The 21,810-nt window shown below is 37.2% G+C and overlaps 1 long non-coding RNA gene across 1 annotated transcript in view; it reads right to left on the reverse strand.

Annotated features, from left to right (window-relative positions):
- Window positions 1-21,810, reverse strand: part of LOC134758668 (uncharacterized) — a 179,332-nt gene that overhangs the window by 81,042 nt on the left and 76,480 nt on the right. The window lies entirely within an intron of this gene.

Genomic DNA, 21,810 nt, shown 5'->3' on the forward strand with positions numbered 1-21,810 from the left:
AGGAGATCGAGACCATCCTGGCTAACATGGTGAAACCTTGTCTCCACTAAAAATACAAAAAATTAGCCAGGCGAGGTGGTGGGAGCCTGTAGTCCCAGCTACTCCGGAGGCTGAGGCAGGAGAATGGCATGAACTCGGGAGGCGGAGCTTGCAGTGAGCCAAGATGGCACCACTGCACTCCAGCCTGAGTGACAGAGCGAGACTCTGTCTCAAAAAAAAAAAAAAAAAAAAAAAGACATGTTCTTTGCCCTCCAGGAGCTTATGTTCTAGTAGATCAAAGTACACAAATAACTGTAGTGTAGGAAATATACAATACAGATCACACATGAGGTGTGAAGAAACGGAAGAGAGAACTTCCAGCAGAAGGGATCACAAAATACCACAGAAGAGGTGGCATTCAAGTCAAGTTTATGTTTTGCTGATTGTAAAGGCAATGTGTGTTTATTAGATAAAATTTGGAGAATGCATAAAAATATTTTTAAAGTAATTTAAAATAATTGTTATCACTCAGAGATAACTATTGCTGACATTTTTCAGCTTTGTATTTTTCCTTTATAAATTTTTTTCAGAGTAATGAACATATAGAACACACAGTTTTACATTTTTAAAATTTACTTAAAACTATACTCTGAGCATTTTTCATTACCATTAAGTTTCTATAACATGTTATTTTGAGTCTCCAGTAAGACATATCCACATCCTTTACCTGCTTAACCTCAATCTTATCACAAGGGAACATCAGACAGACCTTAACTGAGGGATAGTATTATATCCTAATTGATTAGGATATAATACTAATAATATATAGTATACACACACACACACATTTGGCAAATATTCTTCAAAATGTCTAGTCAAAAACAAAGAAAGACTGGCATTAGCAGTACAATTGGTGAAATTTGAATATGGTCTGTAGATTGGTTAGTTTCCTGGTTTAGATAATAGTACCATAGTAATGTAAACTGTAAACATTAAAGGAAGCTGAGCTAAAGGTATATAGAAATGCCATGTGATGTTTTTACAACTTTTTTAAAAGTCTAAATTATTTCAAAACAAAAAGTAAAAATGAAAAAGACAGAAAAGAGTGAATAAAGCATGCACCTTTAAAGAAAAGATGATTTTATGGCTATATAATATTTTCTCTTATGGATAGGCCTTAATTCAATTAATTCTCGTATTGGCATTGATTTTCTTTTTCCTTTTTTGCTATCATAAGTAGTAATAAGATATCCTTTCTTATACATAAATCTTTGCCTAAATGAAAGATATTCCAATAACAAAAAAGTGATGTAGATGAGAAAGTAAATTTATACGTGGAAAATAAATGGACTGAGAAAATGTGTGAAGAAGAAGCAACCCAGGCATGACCAAAGCATTATGTGAAGTCAGGTTTAACAAAAGAATAGGGTCGTCTCGGGAGAGAAGTTCTAGATCAGGTCAAAGTGGGAAGATGGGATCATGCTGCAGTGGGCCTCAAGATTGAACAGTCACACTTCAATTGACAGTTGCTGGGTTGAAGGTTTGCCTACAGATATTCTTTTTTTCTGCATGACTCCTCGAATATCTAGCATACTATTTGTGATTTTATTTTCAAATGGATGTTTGGAGGAGAGGTTAGGAATGCAAAAATGTTTATGAAAATAGTAACATAAAAGAAACTCTGACTCAATAACATTTACTAGGATTGTGCAAAAACTAGCAGCTACCCATTTTGATTTAGAATGGTAAATGTTTGAAAATTTTGACCTTTAGCAAGCTGAGAACCAGCTGAAAGTAAGGGACAGAAATAGATCTGCAATCATTTGACATTGACAGCAAGTCCTGAAAATTACTCACTTTTTACAGTAATTGAATGTAGATAGATGAAAGGATAATAGACAAATGCTCTTTACATAGATGAGATAGGTTTCATAATATTACTTATCTTCGGTCAACACCTTACACATGATAGATCAAAAATTTGAAATGTAACCCAAATTTTAAAGAGAAATAAGCTCCGTGGCAGCTATTTTCAAGCCTATTACTCTAAAAGCTTAACCTTTAGTTAAAATTCTTTGAGCCTAGTTTCAAATCATTAAAGAGAATTATATCTATTATATAAATATTACATAAATTACATTATCTCTCACTGGGTTACTCTTCATTGAATTTCTTAATATTAAAACTTGATTTCCTAGTCAATATCAACTTCTGAAAGATAAAACAGGAAATTAGTCTATTAGTATTCATTATAGAGTTAAAACTTCAACAGTAAAAAATATGAAATCTCTATATTTAAATTTAATCACTAGTTCCCCAATACATACATTTACCTTTAGCTGAGCAGTATTCTGTGTATAGGTTGTTTGAAAATCTGATTAAAACAGAAATTAGGTGAACACCTCATGTATCTTTCCTAAAGTTACCTCACCTTTTTCTTCAGAAAGACTTAATATTTAAAGGCGTGATTATCTTCAAGAACAAATAAATTAGATGAGTTCCTACTTAGCTAGTTTTGAAGGCCTCTGTGTAAAACTGCTGCCACAGAACTATTCCCATCATTAATAAAAAATAACCTTTAAATATCTATCAGCAAACAGTAAACTGAGGGATAAAAAGGAATTTTAGCCTGATATCAGTGTTAAAATCCTCCAGACAAAGAGTATAACAGTGTGTGTGTTCTCCCTTAGTGCCACAAGTACCAATAAACTCAACTATGTTGACTTAAAGGGGGTGGGTGTTCCTAGTGCCTTTGATTAGTGGGCATATGCTTCTGCTAGTAATTTATCAGCGATTAGTTGACTCGCAGTCTAGACTTACAGAGACAGATAGAGAGTGAGGGGAAATGGAAAACCCAAGTTAAACTTCAATATAACTTGGCCTATGGCTGTCCTCGTATAAAGAGGATTCCTGAGAAAGAGAGAAAATAAAGGAGCTGTAACTCTGACTTGGATTGGGATATAAAACACATTGTGCTAAATTAAGCTGTGGCAATGTTTGAGGAATGTTTAAAACAATCACATCATGGTTCTCCAGACATTCCTCTGCAACCCAAAAAATCTGATTTAGCATGATTGCATGGTATTAGTACAACGTCATTGAATATAAGTAGAAACAAGTCACCATCAGTCTGCCAATGGCAAATGGCATAGAAAAATAAAAAGACACTAGCTTGGGATTCAGAAGAAAGTGATTTTATTTCAGTCTTTGATATCAACTATTATGACTTATATAACTTGGGGCTAGCAAATTTCCCCCTCTCAACTTCTCTTCTATATAAAGGGGTAAGAAATTGATCTTTACTTTTCTTATTAGTAACAAGGTTTCTTCCCTCTAAATATTACATATGGGGTGGCAATGCACAAAGATGCAATTTTAAATAGCAACTTCATGGAATACAAAAGACAAGAACCACCTATTGATATTCTTCCTTTTCAAGTCTGAGGCAGAAGAATTGAGTGCTGAAACAAAGGATTCTCTTCTCATGCTACTCAATGTGTGGTCATTGACATGGAAAGTTTCTTCAAAATCTAGAATCTCTGGACCTTCCCTAGACTTCTGGAATCAGATTCTGCATTCTAACAATATCCCCAGGTGATTTTTGTACAGAATAATATTTCAGAAGCACTGTCCTAAATCACAGCTAGCATAGAAAACTCACAAATATCACCTCAACCTATCATCGTTCTTCATTTTCAGTGCCTGATCCATTGTAGGGAGGCTGTCCAGTGCAGGGAAAAGAGGTCGCAACAACTGATGCATCACAGCAGCAGTTCATAGCCGATGCATCATAGCAGTGAGAATGCACCATCCCCATTTCTGATGTTTTTCTCCATATGGAAATGTGATACTTCTGATTTCTTTCTCACTTACTCCTTGCCAGGAGTGACATAATCTCATTGGTTAAATTAAAAACAAAACAAAAGCGGGAATTCTTAGTTTCTGCCTTTTTTCCTTTTGAAAGTTAACTGCTCACAGCAAGCATACATTGATCACTGTCCTTCAAGGTAAAGTGACCAGGCTCATCTCTCTTGTAGGAAGGTCTGCTCTGGTCCAGCATCACCTGTACCTCTGACTAGCTGTTTCAGACCACCCAATTCTGGGATAACTTATGCAGCCCTTCTTGGTAAGCTGTATTCTCCAACTTAGCCATTAATGGTAATAAAGATGATACTGTTTGTCTTGTTTTACATTTTGTTCAGAAACCAAGTGTGGAAAAGATGATGTTATTATTTGGATCCCCTCAGGAAACCTAATAGTTGTCAACAGACCTAAATCATGGTTCAGATTTTTATTTACTGGAACTCAATTTCTTCCTCTGTAAAGGGAGATGGTTGGATGGTTCCCAAACCTGAATGAGCTTTGGAATTACCCATGGTTTTGAAAGTGCCTTTTTTTTTTTTTTTTTTTTGAGATGGAGTCTTGCTCTGTCACCCAAGCTGGAGTGCAGTGGTGTGATCTCAGCTCACTGTAACCTCCACCTCTGCCTCCTGGGTTCAAGCTGTTCTCCTGCCTCAGCATCCATGGTAGCTGGGATTACCGGGGCATGCCACCATGGCTAGCTAATTTTTGTATTTTTAGTAGAGACGGGGTTTCATCATGTTGGCCAGGCTGGTCTCAAGCTCTTGACCTCAAGTTATACACTTGCCTCGGCCTCCCAAAGTGCTGGGATTACAGGTGTGAGCCACTGTGCCTGGCCTGAAAGCGCCACTTCTGATTTAAAATCTCTAGCAGTGGGGACCACAAATCCACATTATCCAAAAGTGACTCAGGTGTTGCCAATCTGAAGATTCTTTTTAGAATCCCCTGCCCTTGCTATTGAAAGTCTGGTCCACCTTCCAGCACCACAGGCACTGTTTGAGAGCTTGCTGGAAATGTAGAATTCTAGACCCTGCCCCAGAAAAACAGAATCAGGATTTGAATTTTTACAAAATTCCCAGGCTTTTTCGTATGCACATTAAATACTAGGAAGCCTTTCCTTGGACTATGTTATCTCAACAGTATTTCCCAAGCTGAAACTGCTATGATTCTATTTCTTTTCATTGTTCTATCTCTGGCATATAGCAAGATGCTCAATAAATATTTATTGAGCTAATTAATCCATTCTCTGCTCTGTTCAGTGGAATGTGACAATGGCTTAAATGTTTGGTCACAATCCCTGCATTTATCCCTTAATAAACAGAGCAGAGGCACATATCTATCTCTCTGGTTACTGATAGTTACTCAGAACAAGCATGGATCTAAAATCTGTCTGTTTATATGCTCCCCACCTTTTTCTGAATTCTGATAGTAATTTGGTGAGAAAAATCTTTTAGGAAGTTAAGTTACTCACTTTATAATTATCTCCCTTTTTGTTCTTCTGCCAAATTCAAAGGGCTTCTCTCAGGTTGATACTCCCTGGTCTCATTGATCTCCCTGGTGTTTAACAGTATTCATTACTCTCTCTTTTTGGAAGCTTTCTTCATTTGAGTTTCAGGATATATTATTTCTTAATTCTGCTTATGATCACTTCTTCTCTTGTTGTTTTACACTCTCTTCTTTTCAATCTATTCTTAAGAATAACTAACCATCCTTGGCTGGGTGTGGTGGCTTATGCCTGTAATCTGGTGAATATTAGATTAGATTCACCAGAATCTAATATTCAGAGGGGAGGGGCTGGGAGGGCAGAGGATAGGGAAGGGAAGGGGGAGGAGGGGAGGGGAGGGGAGGAGAGAGGAGGGGAGAAGAGGAGAGGGGAGGGGAGAAGAGGAGAGGGGAGGGGAGGAGAGGAGAGGAGAAAAACTAACCATCCTTTATGGCACAGCTTAATTATCACTTCCAGAATTAAGTTCTGAAGTTTTACCATCTCTAACTAAATTAAGGGCAAACCATTATTTAGTTTTTATTTATTCATTTTTATGAGTTAGACAAGACCAAAATGAAACCATCTTACATTCTATGACCATTGGTTTTACAGGTCTAGCACAATTTAAAAGACATTGTCAATGTTTCATTAATAAATATTTATGTAATTGGGTTATCACTGTTACATGGGAGGGGGAGTTTGTCACTAGGGATGGCTTAAGGCAGGGAGTTACCCCAATGGGGCATTAAAGAAACTCCAGATTACTGAGCTTCTGCTGCAGATATTAATTCTGCAGGTCTGAGAATGAGAACCTCAAATTTATATTTAAAAAGAAAACATTCCTCAAGTGAGTCTAAAGCATAGCAGTGGTAGTAGTCACTGAAATATGCAATTTTGTAGATACAAATGTCTGTCCATACAGGACAGATTTAAAAGCCTATCTAAAGGCCATTATTGAGAAATATTTTCTATCTTACCCTGTTAGTCAAGCATTGGACAACCAAACATAATATCTGATATTTTGTCAGAAAGAGAGGAAAAATTAGAAAGATTCAAAGCTGACAGAAATTATGGAGGCACAGTCCAATGACAGGCTAAGAACTCATATGGCAAACAATACATGAACCAGCGCTTGATAGCACAAGTATTGGCTGTCCCTTTGCACTGATCAGAAATGAAATTTGTATGATAAAGTTGGCCTGGCCTGAAATAAGTAAGTTAAAGATGTTTCTGCCATTTTTGGAGATAATTAAACTGTTGTAGTATGTAATAGGTGTCATGAATGAAAATAGAATTTTCCTCCAAGTAAAAAAGGTAAGAAAATGCCTTAAACCTCATAAAAAAAATCTTCAGTTGGATTATTAGACTTTATTTCTGAAACAATGTCAAGTCATATCATTAATCAGAATCAGTCTCAGCACATTATTAAATATTAATCACATGAGATAACTGGAGCTTAAAGCTGATGTCTCCACTTGTCTGCAGAGGCCAGTGAATTTATAAGGCTCAAGCCAGGTCTCCTGTTTAATTTCAGCAAGCATTCTCAAACTTCCTTTTTCAAATTTCTTATCAAATAGGATATCTTTGTAATGTCAATTTGTATACAAGAACTGATACTGTTGTTCCTTGTGTTTGAAGAAGCAGTGGGCACCACTGCTTGGCATGTGTAGGAGAATGAAATGTTTTGTGATAATTGCTGCAGGACAAGTTGTGCCTCTTTACTGAAAGGCCAGTGTAATGTCCTGGCATTCAACCAATGCTTATTGACTGTCTTCCCAGCTGTTTGTTCCCACTGAGTTTCACTGTAAGAAATCATGCCTCATTGTGTCCTTCTGTTCATGTCAAACTATATTGTTCCACTTCTGCACTTAATTCAATATTCTGTGGGTCAACCCCATGTCATAACAATAGCTCTGAGGGAAAAACCAAACTTGAGTATACGTTGCATCTGTGATGAGCCTTTAGTTCAGTTAACTATAACATGATGTCAGAAGAAAGGATTGACCCTTCCATGAGCCAGCCAGCATTTGCATAGAGCAGGGGCTCTCAAAAAGTGCTCCTGGACCAGCAGCATCAGTGTGACTTGGGAACATGTTAGAGATGCAAATTGTTGAGCCTCATACCAGATATACTGAATCATAAACTCTGACAGTAGGGTTTAATGATGTCAAAAGAAAGGATTGACCCTTCCACGAGCCAGCCAGCATTGCATAGAGCAAGGGCTCTCAAAAAGTGCTCCTGGACCAGCAGCATCAGTGTAACTTGGGAACGTGTTAGAGATGCAAATTGTTGAGCCTCACACCAGATATACTGAATCATAAACTCTGAGAGTAGGGTTTGACGATGCCAAAAGAAAGGATTGACTCTTCCACGAGCCAGCCAGCATTGCATAGAGTAAGGGCTCTCAAAAAGTGCTCCTGGACCAGCAGCATCAGTGTAACTTGGGAACTTGTTAGAGACATAAATTGTTGAGCCTCATACCAGATATACTGAATCATAAACTCTGACAGTAGGGTTTAAATCAATGATCTGTGATTTAACAAGCCTCCAAGTAATTCTAATGAACACTCTAGTGTGAGGACCATCAACAGAGAGAAATATTTGTTGACCCATTCTTCTGGTCATTCTTCTTCTTTTTTTTTTTTTGAGATGGAGTCTCACGCTGTCACCCAGGCTGGAGTACTTGGCTCACTGCAACCTCCACCTCCTGGGTTCCAGCGATTCTCCTGTCTCAGTCTCCCGAGTAGCTGCAATTACAGGTGCGTGCCACCATGCCCAGCTAATTTTTGTATTTTTAGTAGAGATGGAGTTTCTCCATGTTGGCCAGGCAGGTCTTGAACTCCTGACCTCAGGTGATCTGCCTGCCTCAGCCTCCCAAAGTGCTGGGATTACAGGCATGAGCCACCGTGCCCGGCCTGATCATTCATTAATGCACGTTTTTAAATTCATATTAAAAGTCAGGCACTGCCAGGGGCATCAAGATGCTGGAGACAGAAAGGGAGTAAAACAAAATCCCTCAATAGTTATTCTAGGGCCCAAGGCTTCTACACTGATTCCAACCCTTCCCTCTGAACTAGAGCTGGCAACCAAAAAAGTGAGAGAATTTGTTAGTATGACTGGCTAAAGACAAAAACTTTTCCACTATAACATTTGACCCAAAAGTATTATTTTCCAAGAAGGAGAACAAAATGCTTTTCTAAATTTTGGTGGGAAAAAGTAATGTCCAAGTGGTCATATGTAAGATTACATTGCACATAGTTTTGTCAATAAAAATACATGACGGTTAATATTTTTGTTAAGAGGACTGTCTTTCATTTTGTAACAGTTTCAAACTATACGTGTGTGTGTGTGTGTGTGTGTGTATAGAATGTATACACACATATATTCTACTTTTACATATGAGGCACAGAGAGAATTCAGAGGCCTGTTGCCTTGGGTTACACATTGATGATAAATCATGCTCTGGAAAAGCACTGCAACTTAGGAGTTATTCCTAGAAGATTAGTGCTTTTTAAACAATGTGCCTCTCCATCTTAACATCCAAGCCAATGGAATTACATCCATAGACAAGGAAATAGGCACCCAAAATAAAAATAGAAATGACCCAAGGAACTTGTATCAGTTTTATGAATTGAGGTTCTAAGATAATGTTTTATTTGATACTTTTCTTTCTGCTCAAAAGTTAAAACCTCACACCGTCATACTGCCTTGATTTGGGAAGATTTCTACCTGTCATGGTTTGAAATTAATTTTGGCATAGACTATTAAAAAATAATAAAACTACAATCACAAGTATGAAAATTCATGCACAAAGACAATATTTAAAATAAGACTTGAAGGGAGTACATGTTGTTCTGCCATCTCTTTTCATTGCCCTGTATGACTTTGGAATGAATTGTGCTGTGGTTGTCTCACGTGCTGTTCACACAGCTCTCAAAATAGTGACAATTGCTTTAAAAAAAACTTGTTAATCTTTTGCTCTAAGTGCTGCAACTTTGAACATTTAAGCGATTACCTTGGCTTTAAGTAAATCCCAAAACTTAAGAGGGCTCCTTACAATTTTTACAATTTTTGTAAGTCTGCATGAAACCTTTACGATTATTTCCACTTATTTAGTTTTCAATTCATAATGAACACATTTCTGTTGCAGGTTCTGTACGTGTGGTAGAGTGCTCTGTGTCAGGACTAATAAAAGCTAAATTTAGTGAGCATATGAGAGTATAAACTCTCCAGAGGCAATATCATTTAACCACCAGAACAAGACTACAATAGCTATGTTCCATTTTACAGATGAGCAAACCAAGATTCTTAGAGTTTATTAAGTTTAGTAACTCTCCCAAGGTGAAATATTTTATAAGTGACCAAGCTCTCTGAAACCAAGTTTGTTTCATACAATTATGTACACTTAACAATTGTTATATTATTCATTTTAGATTCTGTTGAGTGATACAATTTGAAAGATCAGTAATCTAGGGAATAACATGGGTGAATGACATTTTTTCCACCATTCATTATTGTAATGTAATCAGGATGTCTCAGGCACTTACTGTGTAACAACAACAACAACAAAAATGGGAGACTCAAGGACAAACCCTTGTTTGTCCTTGACAAAGCCCTTGAGGGCCCATCCCTCAAGATGCTTTTAATCTAATGCAGAGTTGTCCAATATAACCACCAGTCACCTGGGGCTACCTAAGTTTATGTTTAAATAAATTAAAATTAAACAAAATTTTAGTTCCTCAGTCAGACTAGCCACATTTAAGTTGTTCAATAGTGGCATGTGGCTAGGGGCTACCATGAACAGTACAGACAGAGCATTTCCATCAGTCAGAACTCTGTGTAATTAACTATAGGAGTAAAACTATGGCAAATGGTGCAGTGATTTCTGATTTGACGCAACTGATGAGAGACATTCGCTCTGTTATACTGAAATTTCTTTATGTTTGTTAACGCTTCAAAGTCCATACAGTAGCAGAGAACATCATTATTAAATGTACTCTGCTCAAAAGAAGATATAGATATGCACTAGAATTCAGATGCAGGCCATTAATATTGCAATTCAAATTTTCATAGTAAAATTACAGTGAAGAAAAAAAGTAATATCTACCATACATTTCAATTCGGGGGTGGGGGGCACAATCTCCTTTGTAGAAGTTTATAAAAAAATGGTTCATCTCAAAGTATTGTAAATTAAGGACATTACTCTAAACTAATCTTAAACAGCTGTGTGAGGGCTAAACAAGGAAAACACAGCCAGGAGCTATTTAACTTTCACAGTTCCTTATTTAGGAAACCAAGGAGCATAAAATCAAGTTAAAATGTATCATGTCTGCCACTATTGCTTTCAGTGCCATGCTTTCTGAAACTTTCTTTAAGCCTGACTTTTATTGCTTCTTTGTGCATAATAACCAGTTCATTTAACCAGAGGTTGATTTTAAGGCATATTTTGTAAGGTGCATTTTATTTATTTATTTCCCCCAATTAGTATGTAAAATATAAAAAAAGTGCTACATGAAGCAGATATATCCATTATGAGTGGCTTTTTGCTGTTGTTGTTATTTCTGCTACTAATGAACTGCAAATTTGGCTGAAATAAGAGTGAAAAAGGCTAGAGCTAGGGAAAGCTTACCGAAATTGGAGATACCCTGTTCACTTTTTTTTTTTTTTTTTGAGATGGAGTCTCCCTCTGTCACCCAGGCTGGAGTGCAGTGGCACGATCTCTGCTCACCGCAAGCTCCGCCTCCCGGGTTCACGCCATTCTCCTGCCTCAGCCTCCCGAGTAGCTGGGACTACAGGCGCCCGCCACCGCGCCTGGCTAATTTTTTGTTTTTTTAGTAGACACGGGGTTTCACCGTGTTAACCAGGATGGTCTCCATCTCCTGACCTCGTGATGCGCCCACCTCGGCCTCCCAAAGTGGTGAGATTACAGGCGTGAGCCACTGAGCCCGGCCACTTTCTTTAATTGTTAACAGGTTACTAAGTAAATACTGGGAAGAGTAGTGTCAACTCTGCATTAAAATGTGTACACATAAGCAAAATAAAGTCTCCTAAATGTGCTTATGGTTTCAACTTATGATGAAATGGGCCTGCCTAGAAACAAGAAAGTGCTTTCACTATGTTTCTTTCTATTCAGGTTGCCAATTCATCTCAGCCCTTCTCCATTAGGTAGTTCAGGTTACTGACAGACTAGGCCAGTGTTAGTATTTAGCAAACAGATCAATTTAGATTTTAACTCTGGTAGTAACATCAGAATAGGAGCCACCGTTATCTAGCCAAGTAGGCCACCGCTATGTCTGTTTTGCTAGTTGTTTTTTTTTTTTTTTTTTCCTTTTTTTTGGTTAGGCCAGTAGTTTCCTGTTGTTGCTCCTGCTTCGCTTGTGGAAATCTGCTTTTGATCGATGTGAATACCTTTTGCAGGGATGGGCTCTTCGAACAGTTATTTTTCCCTCCATTGCCATCATTTTCACACCCAGCCACTTCATGCATTTATTTGTACAACTTACCAAGCCTCTGAAACATTTTGAGTTTTCAACCCTCGAATTAGATGTTTCTTCACATGAAAATAGTTAGGAGTCTTACACAGAGATTTATGAGAAAAACATATTTGCTTGAAAATAATAATCTTTTAAGTATGTATAACAATTAAATTAAAAATCCTAAGAATGGAAAATATTCTGTATAAGTATGTATATTATCATTAAACATATTAACAATTTAAAATTATAATTTAAAAATACAAATTCGTGAGAATTAGGTTTAAACCAACAATCTCTGAGTTAGCCATGTCTCTAGATGAGAATGATTAGCTGTCTCTAATTTACTATTTTTATCATTGTTTCTTGTCTATCATCCTTTTTAAAGATGCATTAGGCCTGGCGCAGTGGCTCAGGCCTGTAATCTCAACACTTTGGGAGGCTGAGGCGGGTGGATAACCTGAGGTCAGGAGTTCGAAACCAGCCTGGCCAAAATAGCAAAGCCCCGTCTGTACTAAAAATAAAAAAAATTAGCCAGGCATGGTGGTGGGCACCTGTAGTCCCAGCTACTCGGGAGGCTGAGGCAGGGAGAATCACTTGAACCCGGGAGGCAGAGGTTGCAGTAAGCCAAGATTGCACCACTGCACTCCAGTCTAGGCAACAGAGCCAGACTCCATTTAAAAAAAAAAAAAAAAAAAAAAAAAAAAAAGATGCATTAGATTCTTCGTCCTTCGTTTTTAATCAGTGTCAAAAAACTAGTATTTCTATAAAGATTTTGCTGTTCTCTCTGCAAATCTTTATAACTTCCCTTCTTTGAGCCCTTTTCTTAGTTCTGTTTTCATGGCCACATCACTTCACACTGCTTGGTGCTTCCCTGCCTTCCAGTTTCAGCTTTTCTTGCTTGCTACACTTGTTCTATTCTCATCCTGCCCACACTTCTCAATCTTCACACACATTTTCTGCTGTACCTGTCACTATCCCTGAGTTCACTCTCTGCAGTTGCCCTCAAGCTAAGTGGACTGGTTTCAAAGTTCTCTCCTTCACTGTTTTTTTTTTTTTTTTTTAGACGGAATCTTGCTCTGTCTCCAGGCTGGAGTGCAATGGTGCAATCCCAGCTCACAGCAACCTCCACCTCCTGGGTTCAAGCGATTCTCCTGTCTCAGTCTCCCGAGTAGTTGGAATTACAGGCGCCTGCCACAGTGCCCAGCTAATTTTTGTAATTTTTAGTAGATACGGGGTTTTGCCATGTTGAACAGACTGGTCTCGAATTCCTGACCTCAGGTGATCCACCTGCCTTGGCCTCCCAAAGTACTGGGATTACAGGTGTGAGCCACCACACCCGGCCCTTAACTCTTTACAAAGCCTGGGAGAAGGTGTTTATCCATCCCTCCATCTGAATAGCCATCATTTTCCCTATTCCCTCTTCTTTATCCCCCAAGGAATATAAAACAGCTGGTGTAGGCCGGGTGCAGTGGCTCACACCTGTAATCTCAGCACTTTGGGTGGCTGAGGTGGGTGGATCACGTGAGGTCAGGAGTTTGAGACCAGCCTGGCCAATATGGTGAAACCCCATCTCTACTAAAATTACAAAAATTAGCCAGGTGTGGTGACATATGCCAGTAGTCCCAGCTACTCAGGAGGCTGAGGCAGGAGAATTGCTTGAACCCGGGAGGCAGAGATTGCAGTGAGTGGAGATCATGTCGCTACACTCCAACCTGAGCGACAGAGAGAGACTGCGTCTCAACAGCAACAACAACAACAAAAACAGCTGATATTTTTAGTCCTAGAAGCAAGTTGTCCATATGACTGAGGAGAAGAATAAGGAGAGTGAATACAAAGCATATGAGTAATGTAGTGAAACAGCAACATATGGTCTCTATCTGTGCAGAGCATTGCATATAATAGTTCAACTCTTCTCACCAGTAAGAATTTGGAAATTTTCCAATTCTGCATGCCTAATAAACTTAGCTAGTAGTTGATTTAAAAAGTAATACGATAAAGAGAAAGATGAAATTTCTTTTTTTGTTGTACATATACATTCTGTAGTTCCTGGTTGTTTAACTCTTCAGTGCTTATATTTTGTAGTAGGTAATATACTATTCCTAAATTGTTAATAAGAGATGCTTACTCAAGATCATAATCCTTTCAGCAACTGAAATATTTTAAGTCTCTTGACTATCTCCTTTCATATTTTTACAATTTTGGATTAAATTGCCTTATGCTACACAGTCATATTCCCTATGTGGTTTTTTTTTTTTGTTTTTTTTGTTTTTGTTTTTTCTTTTTGCTAGAATATAGCACGAAGCAATATTAGTGTTAAGGTAATTTCAGGTTGCGTTTATAATTCTGAGACTAGATAAAGAATAAACATGTGACTAATATGTATCGGGGGAACCAGCCCCCAATATTTCAACGTAGGTTCTTTTCTATTTTCCCTAAGTGTCGGCCGGTCTGAGAGATAAACAAATGTCCATGACATCTTCACAATTTATGTTCTTCTGCCGTGGCTTCAGCCGGTCTCTCCGTTCGGGGTCCCTGACTTCCCACAACAAACATGTTAACTCTCAATCTAATTTTTACAGTTTATTCTATTTAATTATAGCTATTGTCTTAACACAGATTTATTTGTAATTTCAACATAATGACCAGGAAAGAGGTAAAGAAATTGTTGTACGGATCCAAGTAGATACCATTTCAAGTTAGTCATTTCTTCATAACGATTGTTGTTTGTGACCTATACTTATAAGCTCATCATAGTCATCCCTGTGAATTAGCTCAGAGGTTCATTGCAGACTCTTCTCAGGAGTGCGCAGTCTACCTGTACACATCCCATACATAGCTGCAGTACAGGCATTCCAACACCAGGTGGCACTAGTAGTAATTTATAGCTGGTTAGTCTAGGGTCGCGCAGGTACCCTTAATAAATTCAAAGTATTAGTCAAAAAGTATCTCTTTATTTAGGGCACCATGGGATACTAATCATTTTCTTCTAATTTTATTATTTTCACAAATGATATTTTCTCATGTGAATTTTTAAATGATTTACATTATATAATTCACAGTGTCCATATTTCCCTTTGTTTAGACGTTTGCATCTCTTTGTGTGTTTCTGCTATGCTTCCTAGCCTTACTCCATGAAAACATGTTAGGAACACAGCTAGAACTGTTTTTAAATTAATAAAATTGAGCCATCTTCTTCTACTTTTTGAGTTAGCACATTCTCAGCCATTTCTTTCTTACAACTCTGCCTTCTCCCCCTACCTTAATTTCACATCCAATCTTTAATTAACTGAACCAAACTGATTACAAAACAATCATTACTTTCTCTTTTTACACTCTAATGGTCCAAACAGCAGAAGCTTTTGAGCAAGATTCCCAACTGACTAGAACGAGCCTGGGCAGTTTAACGGGCTTATTGAGAACACAATGGGATAATTGTTTAATAAGCCTTACCACTGGGCAATCAAAAGCTGTCAGTCAACTTAGCTTTCATAGATAATATTGAAATCTAGTTCTCTAAAACTCTCTAAACATTAACTAAGATAAGCAACCTGTTTTAATATAATGTAGTCTCTAAGAGGCCGGACCATGGGAAAACGATCAGACTTTCCCAGGTCTTACACATCCAGGCAAAATATAGCAAAGAGAAGAGAGCAGCGGAGGGGGGTGGCTCTTAAATTCATATCCACTACTATATACTCAACGCTTAATTGCAGTCATAGTGATTCATAAGCACTTTAATTGTAAGGGTTAAGTTACAGCAAACAAACACAGACGGTGGTAGCTGAAGACACACATTGGTTTGTTCCTTCACATGAAGACTAGCTTGTTCCTTCTACACAGGTTGAATGAAGAAGAAAGGTGCACAGAGATAAACAACAACAAGTTAATAAAATACAATCCATTTTGAAGATAACTAGATTCTCTCTCTCTTTTTCTCTGTTCTTCATTTTTCCTGCCTCTTTTTTCCATTCCATGCTTGTCAGGAGGATAACCTCAAATATTCAATTCATAGGAAAGTGTGTTTTTAAATATCACAGGGAAATCCATATTTGTTTTGGCTGACACTCAATAGCTAATTAGTCTTAAACAATCTGGTAAGAGCTTGAACAGAGACCATCTGTCCTTGAAATTCCCTCTGTGGCTTTTCCAAAGGACCCAGCTTTTCCAAAAAACTTTGGACAAATTTACAGTAGTTTTAGACTCCAAGACATGGAGCCAAATGCTTTCTTTTTTTTTTCTTATTTGCATTGAACTGTGCTAAAAATTGTATCTGATTTATACCATTGAATATGATAAAATAATGATAGCTGGCTTTTATTGATGACTTCCTATATGTTAAACCTTTATTCTCAGCTCTTCATTTAAGTTATCTCATTTAATATTCACAAAACCCTGATATTATGTTTATTTTTACAGTTGACAAAATTGAGACAGAAACAGTTGAGTAAATAGTAGACTAAATACAGTATGTGGCAGCAGTTTGTATTTCTATTAAGTTAGACAAAGCACAATCAGAATGGAGGGTTTAAGCTGTGATTGATTTGTGGTGAACACATGCTTTACTTGGGGAAAAAAAAAAGCTTGATTCCCTGGAGAGACAGCTTTCACATAAATAGACACTCTGACCTCACAGCACGTAGAAGACTATGCTAATCCTCTGAAATGTAAAGAAGTGGCTTTGATGTTTTTTATAAGTATGATTCACAACTAAAAATTAAGACACTTTTCATCATGACAAAAGTCACACAAATACACACATGTTCCTAAAAATTTTCATTTAATGATATTCTTACTGCATATAATAAAAACTGACATTTCTTGTTATGCTATTTTTTGTGTGGTAGAGACTCATAAATTGATTCCTTGAACCACCAATGGGTTATAACCTGCATGTTCAGAAAAAAGCTGGTTTGTAAAACAAAACAATAAAGAATATCAAAATCCAAATAGATGAAGAGTCACCTTATACTTTACCACACTATTTGACATCTTCTACATATGATTAAATAAAGAAAATCCTCTATAACAATATTTCTTAACTGGATATGAATTTTCCTGTGGAAATGTAAAAATGTGATCATGTGTTCCTTTTGGTAATGGGCAGCACAAAACTATGAAAGCCTGGCTGCTGGTGCTAAAAAATAGACACAAAAGGCACAGAGCATCCAAACATTAGAATGGCAAGAGAGACAGAAGAATAAAATTAAAAAGAGAAGTGAGTTGGGGTAAAGGCCATCAAAAGGCACATGGGAATTTCAGACTTAGGTCAGCAGAAGCTTTGACAGCATGGCCTAGTGGGAAGAAAGGAGAAGGCAGGGCTGGCCAGAAGGGACAGTGGGTTGACAGCAAGATTATAGATAACATAGAAGAGCACAGATAATTTAGGATTGATTTTAATGAGTGTTCAGATCCAGAACCCAAGGGATCATGCTGATGGATCCCAGCAGAGAGACTTCAGACACTGGTGATGTTCAATGTTAGACAAACCATGGAATTGTGGCTCTGAGGTAATGGTTTTCAAACTGTAGAATATATGTGAATTGCATGATGTATTTGCTTAAAATTCAGATTCCTGAGTGTCACCCTCAAAGATTCTGAATATGTGGAAACCCAGGACTCTCCATTGTAACAAAAGTATAGCCATGCCTTGAGAAATAACCTCTTTAGTATTTGGAGAAGGATCTAAATGGAGCTGGGGAAATGGTGCCAGTGGATTCCTGTAGGGACTTGGCCGATTCTGTCTTTGAAAAGACTAAAGTTTAGTGGGAACTCATGTTCAAGCCTTACCAGGCAGATGGGATGCTAGGCTTGAGTTGCAAAGTTGACCCTACAGAATGCTGCCTTGAAGGCCAAGAACAATCCTGCCTAATATAGGGGTCAGAACTGCCTCTGAAAATTGTTGTCTTGCTAGGTGATAGATATTGGTGGCTACATGGGCCAGAACCATAAGCAAACATAAATGAGTCTTTTGAAAACTAGTAAGAATGATTTTCTGAGGGCATAGAATGAAATTTAGAGAAAATTCTAGATGAGGTCAAAGGTGGAAATAGAAAAAAATTTGGCCTCTTTGGGGCCAGCAGGGAAAGGACATCAGATAGAACAAAGGTTCTCTAAGATAAGCGTAAGTTCCCTAATGAACTAATTCTGCCATGTCTCATGTGTATATGTTTTGTCTTTGTAAATTCTCATCTTGACATTACCAGTAATCACCATCAACAAGTATACATGAAATGCTTTGTTTTATTCTATTATTAGTAGTTAAAATTTAGCAAATATCTTTGATTTCCCTTAACCACAAAGCTCTTATAAGGTTACTCGTTGATAACATGGAATTTGGAATGACCCTTAACTTTAAATTCTCACTCATTCATTTTCAACTATTTGACCTTGAGCAGGTTACGTGGTCTGGACAGGTCTTAATTATTGAACATGTGAAATTAGATGAGATAAAAACATGTATTTCTCTTTTTATATATCATCTCTAATTCTCATAATAACATGGCAAAGTGAATGTATTGATTCTATCCTTCAGGTGAAGAAATGGAGGCTTCATAGGTTAAGTAACTTGAAGCCATCGAGCTGGTAATAAGTTGACCCACAACATATTAACAGCAATATCTACCCCAAAGTTTAGCATTTTCTTACTAAGTCACACTTCTACCTTCACTGTCCTCTACTATGGCGACTTCACCTTTGTTTTATTTCTTGCCCTAGCATCTACATGATCTGAGATATCAGTAGAGGAAAATTTACCATCATTCCTTTCACTAGTTGAGACAAAGTGAAGAGGGAGAAACTGCCTTCTCTTTCCCTCAAAACATGTATTTTATAAGAATGAGAATGGTTCAACAAAACCCACCTAATGGTTAACCATTTAAAGTTATTTCCATAAATTCAATAAAGCATCTCTTAAGTATGAAGGTATGGAGAATGTTGATATAATTAGAAAGAATCTCTGCAGGTAGATAAATTCCCAAAGGAGTCATAATATAAATTGCCACACCTATTCTACATGGGATTTGGGGGCATTACTATAAACAAGAACAACAACGACAACAAAAAACTTTATCTGTTTTGTTGTTGGGAAGGCAGAATCAGGACTTTAAATCCAATCTTTGGAAGGTTTGCCTCCACCTGACCTGGGATGCTTGAAGTTCAGAGCAACATGATATACTTAAGTGGGAATGTGGAATTCCACTCTTTGATTCATTTGAGCACAATATAGGAGCCAACATTTTCTTTTCTCTTTTCAAGTTCTTCTCTACATGACTGAACAAGTGATCTAGGTGTGGTTTTGATGATTATTTCTGGAGCTCGGAGCCAAGACACAGAGAAGTATAGCATTGCAGTTTGGCTTTCTTGCCTGTCTATAAAGGAATGCAGGAAAGGTGCCAATTTCATTGAATTTAAGCCCAAGGACTCTTGCAAAACAACACTTTATAAATGTCTGCCTTTTAAAGAATATCATGTGTGGCCAGGTGCGGTGGCTCACACCTGTAATCCCAGCACTTTGGGAGGCCAAAGTGGGCAGATCATGAGGTCTGGAGTTTGAGACCAGCCTGAACAACATGGTGACACCCTGTCTCTACTAAAAATACAAAAATTATCCAGGAATAGTGGCATGCATCTGTAATCCCAGCTACTCAGGAGGCTGAGACAGGAGAATCGCTTGAACCCGGGAGGCGGAAGTTGCAGTGAGCTGAGATCTCACCACTGCACTCCAGCCTGGGTGACAAGAGCAAGACTCAGTCTCAAAAAACAAAAAGAAAAAAAGAGCATTATTTGTAGAATATGCCATCATGTTAATGTCATAGTTTGATAAATTTAGGAAAACTAAACTTACTTTTTTCTGAAATGTTATGGAAATTTAGAATTGAATATTTTTAAAAGACAACATTTTCAGGTTAGTCATTTATTCTAAACCTAAGAAAATTATCCATTATTAAATGTTCTTATATTCTACGTATCTTGATGTTGAATTGAATTGATATTTTTATCACAGGATTCTCTGCACCCCTAATTGGAGGAATGGATATGTTTTATATGAGAATGACAGAGTGTCTTATTATTGCTTTTTCATGGGTGAATGAAACCATAGCAGGGTACCAATCCAGAATACAGTTTTGCTTTCTCCCCTTTCCTCTCAGTTTAAAATTGAACTTGGGACATGAATAGAAAACAGCAACTACATTAAACTCTTTAAAAAGCTTTTTCACATCTCTTGAATCAAAATGCTGTTTTTCACAAGCCAAGTAGGATGACTGTGGCTGGCATTAAATCGATCTATTGAATGCTAAAGTTATTTTTCCATAACACAAACCCAGCATGTATAGCTGTGGCTAAGCCTCCATCACCCTCCCCTACTGAGGAGTCTCAAACCAAATTCACAGGGAACCTCCTTTAGCAATTTCTGAGTTTTTATATTCACATAATTTTTAGACTTTCATCCTTGATCATCAGAAAGATATTTTTGTCAGTTATGGAAACTTGTGTTTTAAACATACAAAGACAATGAACTACAGCATTTTGCCCAGACAACTGCTGACAGAACATCTGCTAAACAATAACACTTTTGATTCCCACTGACCTAAGTCAGAACATACATTGGCAACCTGCTTCAGACTTAAGATTTCCTAGCTATTTTAATAAAAGTCCATTAATCAATTCCAACCTGTTTCTCATAATAGAGACTAACCTCAGGAGAAAATGATATGACACTGAATAAATAATTCCTATTTGTAAAATTGTTTAGACAAGTATTCACATGAGAGATTCTTGACCCAGAGGGATTTATATTATGTAGGTTCATTTCTTTAAGGGCAAGTAATTACTTTTCAAGATGAGCATTAATAATAAAGATTTGCAAAGACATGTTTAGAGTTTTATCTTAAATGCATCAAGACCAGTCCTCCTCCTGTTGCATCAAATTATTCTTCTTTGCCAGAACTTTTTACCTAGTTCTAAGGGAGCTTACCTGTTTTGTCCAGTTGCAACCCGGCAATTGCATATAAAATTGAAAATATGCTCTAAGGACACCATGTAAAAAAAATAGAAAACCCTTAACTCCATACGTTACTGTTAATAAACTGTAGGTTGTGGCCTTTTCATTAGCCAAAGTTTCTAGAGGGGATTTAAAAATAGTGTTATGTTTTTATATAATTTTTTATTTTTTATTTTTATTTTATTTCATTTTTTAAATTTTTTAATATAATTTCATTGATGGAAATTCAAGATCTGAGTAGACTTGAGATTTCTGGAGTTAGGAATATATGTTCAAAATCTTTAGTTTGACAATGGGTCTCAATTTATTATTTATATGACCTTGGGTTGTCATATAACCTAAGTTTAATTTTTCTTTTCTGTCAAGTGCAATTTATAATAATTTTATTTACCTCAGAGTTATGACAGATAACCTATGATATAATGTTTCTAAAATATTTAGAAATGGCAAAGTTCTGAAAGTATTGGAAGGGTCAAACCCCTCACCTTAGACATGAGAAAAATAAAGCCCAGAAAAATTGGTAGGAAGGGCTAAGACTAAAACCTGAGACTCTTAATGAGATTGAGGAACCAGAAGAATATATGTTTCCAAATCTAGACTTTGAGTTTATTATAACCTATTGGATTTCATGCAACAAATAATGCACAGAAGGTATCATATATTACTGACATACAATAGTCCCACAAAGAGTGACCAAGACCCTGAGAGGCCTGCAGAGCTTGGATATGAGTGATATAAATCTGTGGCTTGTTTTTGAGTGATATTCCCAAACTGTGTATGAGAATGGCTACCCAACAAATTCCTTGAGGATGAAGAAACTGCAGATCCCTGGAAGTTCTCTCTAATGTAAGACTTATTGGAGAGCCAGCCAGTGAAAGAGAACTATTCAATATTATACCTGAGGCCAGTGGGGGAAGAAGGTTCCGTCATTGTGGAGTATATATATGGTTTTAAGCTCTTTGAAGTGAGGAAATTTGAAGAGGGGCCATGTTATTAAAATAAGTGGGCAT

Source organism: Gorilla gorilla, chromosome 5, assembly GCF_029281585.2.
Source record: "Gorilla gorilla gorilla isolate KB3781 chromosome 5, NHGRI_mGorGor1-v2.1_pri, whole genome shotgun sequence".
NCBI lineage: Eukaryota > Metazoa > Chordata > Mammalia > Primates > Hominidae > Gorilla > Gorilla gorilla.